The following is a 9512-nucleotide window of genomic DNA, read 5'->3' as shown; positions in this document are numbered from 1 at the left end:
GTCCTGGTCCTGGTCCTGGTCCTGGCCCTGGTCCTGGTCCTGGTCCTCCGTCCTGCTCTGTGTGTCTGTGGCCTCCATCGTTCAGACCGAAGAGGTTTTCCTGGAAATTTGGATCAAATTATTCAGCAGGACTGACTTCAGCTGCCTTTTTCAGGGTTGCTATGACGATAAAGAGGCTTACATCATTGACCTCCACCCCTCCCGTCTCCAGGGCGGAGGTGTAACACGACCCCTGATGACATCATGTACTACATTACATGTGTGTGTGTGTGTGTGTGTGTGTGTGTGTGTTCAGCTGAGGCTTCTGGGAAACGGTGAACATGTGATCATCTGCACGTCAGATTTTTATTTTCTGTTTTTTCAGTCTACATGTTTCTTTAAAGTAATTAATTTCCTCCCATCATCGTAATAATAATAATAATAACGTAATAATAATCAGGACAGATCGGAGGATGAACCATCTCGTGTTTGTGTTTCTGACTTTTCTAAATAGTGAAAGGAGCTTTTACTTTGATAAGGTTGATCGCATCAAAAGTGTGTGTGTGTGTGTGTGTGTGTGTGTGTGTGTGTGTGTGTGTGTGTGTGTGTGTGTGTGTGTGTGTGTGTGTGTGTGTGTGTGTGTGTGTGTGTGTAGTGGGATTTACACCAGTGTATTCCTTAACCACAAATACCCACTGACACACTTGGCATCATGGGAAATGAGTTTGATGACATTGGACGGGGAGGGGGAGGGGTCACATGTCCTTGACCACATGCACATTCAAAAGGTCTGTACCGCCCCCCCCCCATGTTGTCCTATCAAATGTGGCTTTGAGTTCTGTTTCATTTGAACTGCGTTGGAAAATATAAAAAATATAAGATAATATATTAAATAATCATATTTCTCCGAATAGATACTACATTTCCCATGAACCTCTTTGCTTCCTCTTCCCCTAACTTCCTTGGTATTTCAGGCATTACAGCTTGTTTAGACATCCGTATGTGTGTGATTGTGTGTTTGTCTGTCAGGGATGACAGACAGGCAGACAGGCAGGCAGACAGGCAGGCAGACAGGCAGTGCGACAGGTGGGCGGTCGATCTTGAACCTGCACTGTTGAGGAATGTGTTTGATCCCACTTTAACACTGTGATCAGCAGGAGACAGACAGTGGAACAAAAGAACTACAGTTACTGTGAGAACACACACACACACACACACACACACACACACACACGTCCTGTGGAATAGATTAGATCTGACATCCCACAATGCACTGCAACACGAGCTGTGCAGGACTGTGGGTTGGAGAGAGAGAGAGAGAGAGAGAGTTAGAGAGCGAAAGCGTCTGGCAGCTGGCCACGGTGAGACGATGGGATGGATCGCCATGACGACACAGCTGACCCTCCAATCTGGACTGTGAAGAGCCGAGAGTTTGCGTGCTGTGTGTGTGTGTGTGTGTGTGTGTGTGTGTGTGTGTGTGTGTGTGTGTGTGTGTGTGTGTGTGTGTGTGTGTGTGTGTGTGTGTGTGTGTGTGTGTTCATATGTTGTGGGAGTGTTATTTTTGGACCGAGGCTGCTTCGAGCTGAAGTGTTGAATTTGAATTTGGGATATTTTTGTTGACCGGTTTCATGCTGAAAATCATTTTTCCAGGTGTTTCCTTTTTTTAAATGTTTTTATTGGTATGAATGTTGAGCTTACATCACAGCCAAAAGCCAAATCCCAGAACAGAATGGAGACTTCACTGAAAGCAGGACGATAACGGCTCTGCTTCTCCTTCTGCGTCACTAATGCTGCCAGGACTTCACTAATAGATGCTACTACAATAAATACTACAATAAATATACAGATAATACATAAACAAAACACATCCGCTCTGTCATATCAAACAGGGGCAGATCTGAGCTTTAACTGATCAATGAGTAGAATCTAGATATTTCAATTCTACCCAGGTTAGTGCATTAGAATGAATCAATAATAAGTGTGGGGCCGTTTATTAAGCATTGCTATTAATGATTAGCTGTCATGGCAACTTTTCCTGATTTAAATGGGGACATGTTGCCAGCTGTTAAGACATTAAACAGAAGAGACATTTAGCACAATTTGTTAAATAATAAAAGAGCTTCTGTTGTAAAATATAATCCTCAAACTGAATATTATTTTGTTCACAACTAACTGTTATTGAAGTGATCAATGAATCTGCTGATTATTTTCTCATTTCGTCTGTAAAATCTCAGAAAACTGTGAAAAATGGCGGTTGTTCAAAGTTTCATTCAGACTCCCCACATTTAAAAAGCTGCAATCAGAGACTGTTGGCAACTTGGCTTTGAAAAAGGACTCAAAGAATTGATTGATTATCAAAATCGTTGCAGGTGACTTTTCTGTCGATCGACTCGTCGCTGTCGCTCTTTGGTTTTATTTTGGTGTCGTGTTGCTCAAGTCCTGTTTTTTTAGTGTCAACGACCATCGACCAACAGCTGATTCACACATACGTCACAGGTCAGCTATCAGTTTGGTTCTCTGAAGAACAAGAGATGGATGAAGTAGAACCGTAGTTCACAGCTCGGTCAGCTCGGCAGGCGAAGGTCAACCGTTTTTAACCGAGAGTCTTGTACGGACGCTACGTCTGTTGTTCCATTGTGGGAGTTTTTGAAGACGTTCAGGACATAAATGTCTCTCTCTAACTGAAGGACAGTTGGGACAGTTCAAGGTCCAAACTGTAGATCAGACACCAACATACATCATCAGGAAGAGGAGAGGCCAGATAACAGAGACGAGGCGAGGCGGGAAAGATTGTTCTGCAGCTGTTTGTGACAGAGTTAACATCTGCAGGGTGTGTGTGTGTGTGGGGGTGTCAGATTAGCTCACTGAAAATTATGACTGACTAGGAGGAGGAGGAGGAGGAGGAAGAAAGAAGTGAGAGGAGGGGGAAAGTAAAGGGTGGTGAGGAAGAGGACGGGTGGAGTGCAGAGAGGGGAAAAAGGAAGGATTGGAGATGGTGGAGGAAAATTAAAGGAGAGGAAAGGCAGAAGGGATGAAGGCTTGGCTTTTTTCAACTCCTCTCCCTCTTTCTTGCCCCCCTCCCTCTGTTTTACTCCCCCCCCCCCCCCTCCCTCTGTTTTACTCCCCCCTCTCCTTGGCGCTCTCCCAGCGCTGCTCCACCTCCTCTGTGATCCGTCCTGCTTCTATCAGAGTTTGGGAACAACCAGTTCTCTACAGATCCAGACTGAGCCACCACCCAACACACACACACACACACACACACACACACACACACACACACACACACACACACACACACACACACACACACACACACACACACACACACAGCAGTGGCCTCTGGCTGCATGTTAACTCTTCATACTGTACAACAACAAATACAAACAACACGTTTTGTCCCCCTTGTGTCCTGACTTTGCTTCGGCTCTGACTGTCGTCTTCTTCTTGATCATAGCAACAGAGGCTCATGGGTATCGTAGTATTCAGAGCTTCCCACTGTGGTGAAACAGTAAGAAGAACGATGTTTTGTTAACCCTTTAAACCTGATCTCCTTCTCATGAACCTGAATGGGGCGTTGTTACTGTTACAGAGGTGGACCACCTGACCTGAAACAAAGACCACCTCCTCTAACGTCATGAAACCACGAGGAGGACGGAGCAGCGGCACTGTTAACACTAGTGGTGGTGGTGTCGTAGTATTTCACACGGCTAACGCAGTATATTTACTGACAGAAAGGACTTGATGAGATGTTTGTACGTTTAATGAATATTTCCCCTCTGGAGATAAATGTCCTGTCTGGGCTCCTGTAGTCAAATGAGATGTCATCTCTCAGTCAACACTCGTCCTCCTCAGAGACACTTCTGAAGAGTCCTCTTGACCTCCGCCGTTCCTCTCGAGTGCTTCGTTCGTCTCCTTTCCGTCCTTCCTCTTCACATTCCTTCACTTCATCGTTCCTTCATGCATTCCCTCACTAATGTGTTTAATCTTCCTCCTCTTCCTCTGTAGTTCCGTCCCTCCTCCTCCTCCTCCTCCTGCCTCTCTGGTCTCATGTTGTCTTTCATCTCTTTTACCACTTGCACTGCTTGTGAAGAGAGGCATTCTGGGTAATGCAGTTCTAATTGTGTTGGATATATAAACATTAGAGGGACATGCTGCTGAGACTAAAACTGGTCTGTGCTCACCTGTACTGGTCTGAAAATGATGGTTTGTGTTGATGTGGTGGTCTGTACTGGTTTCCTGTGGTCTCTGGAGGTTTGGTCTGGTCTTTGTTGGGTCTTGGTGTTCTGATTTGCTCTGTTCAGTGTCAGGCGTGTGTGTGTGTGTGTGTGTGTGTGTGTGTGAGTGTGTGTGTGTGCTCTCCTCCTGATAAGCTGAGTGAAAAGGAGGTTATCTCCTCCCAGTGGAGCTACCATTAAGCCCACCCCTCTCCTTCGCTGCTCCTCCTCTCCATTTACCTCCAAACTCTTTCACCGGCCACAAAATGTCCGTCTGTGTGTGTGTGTGTGTGTGTGTGTGTGTGTGTGTGTGTGTGTGTGTGTGTGTGTGTGTGTGTTCAGAGCTGCCGCCCACTGACGCAGTGATCTGCATTGTACTGGTTTCCAGCTGATCATTTATCCCTCTGCATCTGTTGCTATGAGAGCTTGTTTCCACACCGTGTGATGAAGAGATCTGACTCTTTTTCTTGTCAAAACTTTGACAACTACTTTTGTTTAATTACAGCTTTCCAAGGAATCATGAAGTCATCAACACAAAATGATTCTGCTCAAACTTTTAAGTGATGATGTTGAATTATCGCCCAGCCCTCGTTTTGGTGAGAAATCTGGACAATATGGTCTCTAAGTCCTTTACAGGAACTTGTTTTGCCGTTTTGACCTAATAGACGTCCCACAGGTCAAACGTTCTTCTGTAAGTTTCTTCTTCGTCAGTTAAACAGACAGAATCTCAGACCTGGATCTTCCTGATCTGTCTGGTTCATGGAAAGTTCAGGTTTTCCCATTAATGTGTTCCTTTCTGTCTGAAGGTCACAGATCCACACTGGAAAACAGAAAACAGTAATGAGAGGAGAGAAAAGGCCTCTTTCTTCCCTCCTACTCCTCCATCTATCTCTCTTCCTGGCAATTTAGAGCTTAACTTCATTAAAATGACTCAGTCTGATTGCATGAGAGCTGAGCTTCGTTCCCTCAATGCGTTGTTGTCGGCGTCGAACGTTCCCAGGCGCCTGGAGCAACAATCGGCCCGTCTGTCTGCTCGCACAGACACGGTGGCCATTCAGAAATGGATATGAAGGAATAATTGTGCTGTTTATCTGAGAATATCACATTTATCCTGGAGCCATTTGGCCGCGGCGTTCGGCTCGTGTGTCGGCCTTTTACAGGGAAACCTGCTCTCTGCTCTCCAAAGCTGGCTAGCATTGCTTTATACGGAGAGGTGTTTCTACTATTTTGTCCAGCCCAGTGAGTCATCAAGCTACAACATCAAAGAATCTACCACTGATGTTTTCTGAGCTCAACTACCAACTTCAGTCATTCACTAACTTCAGTTACACCAAATAAAAGCACTTCAGTAAACGTGTACTGATGCAACGTGTGGAGCATCTGTGGAGATAATCTGTTGCTTATGACCGTTCACTGCGGGTCACCTCAGATGCACCACCCTAACACGTCACGTGGATGCACTGGATGGCCCAAATTTCTGAACTCTCCGTGACCTTTTTATGCATAAATGAAGAAATCTTCCTAGAAGTCTGTTGCGCACTGAGACTTTGTCAAAATACACACATCCTTCCAAATAAAGATCTCGGGGATTTCCATTTAAAACCTTCAAAGTTTGTTCATCTGCACGTTCTGTGAGATAAAACCCAGCGGGCCGCTGACAGCGACGGGGTCTCGGTCTGATTCATGCGAGTCCTCCACCCGTCTGTCGGTGCAGAGGGAGGAGAGGCTGTTTGTTTGAACAGGAGGAGAGCAGCCAGGCAGGGAGGCTGTTTTTGGCTGCAGGCTTCAGTTGCATAATGGCAGGAAAGCAGTGGGAGAGTTTGGACTGGGAGCGAGGGGAGGAAGGGGGGAGAGTGTGAGGAAGAGGAGGAGAGCAACCTGAGGAGGAGGTGGAGGTCAGTTTTAAGTTTAAACTCTGTAGTGAAACCTGTGGTCAGACCGGCTCTCAGTAATCAGCCTGGAGTCTTGTTATCAGTGCGTTTGGATGGAAACTTTCTTTCATTTCTGCAGTGTTTCAGTGAAGTGACAGGTGTGCGTATGTAAAAGTAAATGTTTAAGGATTCCACAGATTCTCAGAAACATACAGGCATATTTCATGAACTGTCCTGGTGGTTCCTGAGCTCTTTTATTCCCTTAAATTCAACAACTGTAGCCGCAAAGGCTCGTGGGAAGTGTAGCTGTTGAATACTGGTAATTATTGGACAGCTTTTGTCAGAATAACAAATGTTCAGATTTTATCAGCAGCTACTTGCACATTTATCCCGAACACGGACAGAATATCAGCGTACGTTTCCAAGCACATTAGTACAACACAACACAATGTTCTGCTGCAGCCCTGAACAGTGAAGCACCTTCAAATACAGTGAGGAAGGTGGATGAAGAGCTGCGCTGCATCCAGAGCCTTTCAGCCGTCACCTGTTCACTGTGACGGGATCACAGGACGCGTTAATGTCCTGCTCACACTGGAGACACGGCAGCACGCAAACGCTGTGAGTTCAACCTCGAAGAAAAAACGTGCCGGTGCCGCCGAGCAGTGAATCTTAACCAGTTATTATAGTGTGTGTGTGTGTGTGTGTGTGTGTGTGTGTGTGTGTCTTCTGGTGAGATAATGGATTGTGTAGTGAATGACTCAAAATGGCTCTGCGTGTTTTCAGATTTCTATCTCGCCTACATCCTCCCACTCTTTCACCTCATCACACCCTCCATCCACTGTAATACTCACTACACACACACACACACACACACACACACACACACAGTCCTAATGTCTTCCTCCTCGCTCTGTATAAACAAGTAAAAGTGTCATTAGTAACTAATGTTTATATAGAAACCTTTAAGAGCTTCAGCTGGAAACACTCACACACTCTTTTCACTGTACTGTAACACTGTGGTGTGTTCACATCATGTAGGCCTGTCCGAATGTTCATTGGGAATGTATATATATACACACATTCCACATATTAACAAATGTATTAGACCACCACCCAGTGTAAGGTGTTTGCCCCCGCTGCCCTAAATGAACAGTATTGCTGATGTCTCTGTAATGGTTAATCCACCAGTATGTGCAAGCCAAGCTCTTTAATCAAAATTATATCTTTAATGCTAAAATATAATTATTGTTGTTTTCCATGAATTCTCAAATTTACTGTTTTACAAAAAAGCAGAAAAAAATAGTAAAGCACATTATTATTTTTTGATTGAGATGCTTAATGACAGTTATTTACTTGCATTCCTGAACAGAAACATTTGTTTTGTGGTTGCAAAGAATGCAAGCTGTTATTGTAATAACTGTTGTTGTAATATTATAAGATGTTAATATATGTGAATAAGGACTATTTAGTTGTTCCAGTTTGTTATTTGCCTAATAAATAACAATACAATTTTTAGTTTGAAACAAGTTTTTGACAGATTTCTAAAATATTTGTGTTTTCTCATTTTTATGACAGGTGGTCTAATAGATTTGTTAAGCACTGTATATACATATGTGTATATATATATATATATATATATACACACACAAAAAGTTAGGGATATTCGACTTTCGGGTGAAATTTATGGAAAATGTAAAAAGTTCATGCTACAGTGATATTATATCATGAAAGTAGAGCATTTAAGTAGAAGCATGCAATGGTAATTTCTTCATCTCATTCCTCATTTCTGCTCAATGTGAATCGACTTCATGTGAAAGCTGAATATATATATATATATATATATATATATATATATATATATATACACACACCAATGCAACGCACAAAGTCTGTAACAACCATATAGACCCCCTGAAAAATGTTAGCACAAAAATGACAAGAGGAGGAAGGAGAGGAGGAAGGAGAGGAGGAAGGAGAGGAAGGAAGGAGAGGAGGAAGGAGAGGGAGAGGAGGAAGGAGAGGAGGAAGGAGAAGGAGAGGAAGGAAGGAGAGGGAGAGGAGGAAGGAGAGGAGGAAGGAGAGGAGGAAGGAGAGCTGTTGGATGAAAGCTGCTGGTGAAACACTGAAACTGTTACACAACATCTGCTGCTTCCTCTCATCCTCCTCTGCCTCCTTTCTTTTCTCTCTCTGTAGTGTTACTACAGACTGTGTGTGTGTGTGTGTGTGTGTGTGTGTGTGTGTGTGTGTGTGTGTGTGTGTGTGTGTGTGTGTGTGTGTGTGTGTGTGTGTGTGTGTGTGGTCTGAGACTGATGCAACACCATGACATTTCCATTTCCTGCTCGAACAAAGGATGGCATGTGTCCTCGACTCACACACACTCACACACACACACACACACACACACACACACACACACACACACACACACACACACACACAGCACTCAGGACCCTCATTGATAATTGATAGATGGTGTGGCAGCTGCATGCTTAACAGTACATGGTGTGTGTGTCTATGTGTGTATTCATAAGTGCTAAGTGCCTCTCAGCTGTATCTACATGATGGCATGTATACTGTGTGTGTGCGTGTGTGTGTGTGTGAGCACACGCCTGCCTGCACACACGCATCAACACACTAACATGACCAGATTATTAATTCATGGCGAAGTTATCAAATATACATCCACAAAAATACTCAACACACCGAACAACAGTGAACGCACCACGACACAGCTCTCACGTCACCTGCTGCAGCCTGAACGTATCGATAAAGTTTGATTGAAAAGCAAACGTGCGTCTCCTGGATAAACTGTGAAATGTAGAGGAAGAGAATCTCTAGATGAATCTTTCTCCCAGAGCGTCGTCTCAGATATCCAGTTTTCTGGATAATGACTTCAAGAATTCATTGATTAATATTCTATATATTTACTAATCAATGAGCCAATAGACAGAAAGTAGAACATGAGACATCAATAATAATCTATCATCTTCATGTTTTCTGCAGGTTGTAACCTTGTAAAGGTTAGTTTAATGTCTTCTTCTTGTGACGGGTTATTATGGGATGTAACCCTTCACATCAGTTCCAGTCTAGATTCTTTAGTTGTTCTCAGGCTTTAACACAGTGTTCCTGTTAGAACCGACTGTACATGTGGAGGGTTTGTTTAGTTTCAGGTTCTCTCTGGTTTCTTTGTCTCAGCTGAATCTCTGCTCTGAAGAAAACAAGTCGCCTGAGTGAGCAAATGTGACCACATGACTTATTGATGGCGAGCAGCTGCTGCGAGGAGCCGCCTTCACTTTGGTTTTTACAGATCGGGTTCGACTCGCTCGGCTTTAACTCAGTCCAGTGAAGAAGGAGAAGTGTTGAAGCTGATACTTGTTTCTGTGGCCAATATTCACAAAATGCAAATATCAAACTATTGGCCAATATTCATGAAGTAAAACGCAAAAAT

The sequence above is a fragment of the Enoplosus armatus genome, chromosome 12 (genome assembly GCF_043641665.1).
Source record: "Enoplosus armatus isolate fEnoArm2 chromosome 12, fEnoArm2.hap1, whole genome shotgun sequence".
In the NCBI taxonomy this organism is placed as follows: Eukaryota; Metazoa; Chordata; class Actinopteri; order Centrarchiformes; family Enoplosidae; genus Enoplosus; species Enoplosus armatus.
The sequence above is the reverse complement of the archived record's forward strand: the minus strand, read 5'-3'. Positions refer to the sequence as shown.